Raw genomic sequence first — 272 nt, forward strand, 5'->3', positions numbered from 1 at the left:
ACTGTAATCTTCCAGTAAATAGAACATTTCCACGAGCAATACGGGGAGTAACAGCACAGATCTGCTCAACGAGGAGTGTATGTTTCTCGGTCCCCGTGCTTTGACTTTCAGCTTTGTTAGGCGTTAGCAAACTTCATTTTGGATTTTTGAAGCATATGAGGCTCCGAACCCGTGTTTTGGATCTCGGACTATTTTTCTCATATACTCAAGAGTACATTTAGATGCTTTGCAGTTGAGTTACATGCGAATTGTCATACTTTTATGCAATTTTT

The sequence above is a fragment of the Penaeus monodon genome, chromosome 25, assembly GCF_015228065.2.
Source record: "Penaeus monodon isolate SGIC_2016 chromosome 25, NSTDA_Pmon_1, whole genome shotgun sequence".
In the NCBI taxonomy this organism is placed as follows: Eukaryota; Metazoa; Arthropoda; class Malacostraca; order Decapoda; family Penaeidae; genus Penaeus; species Penaeus monodon.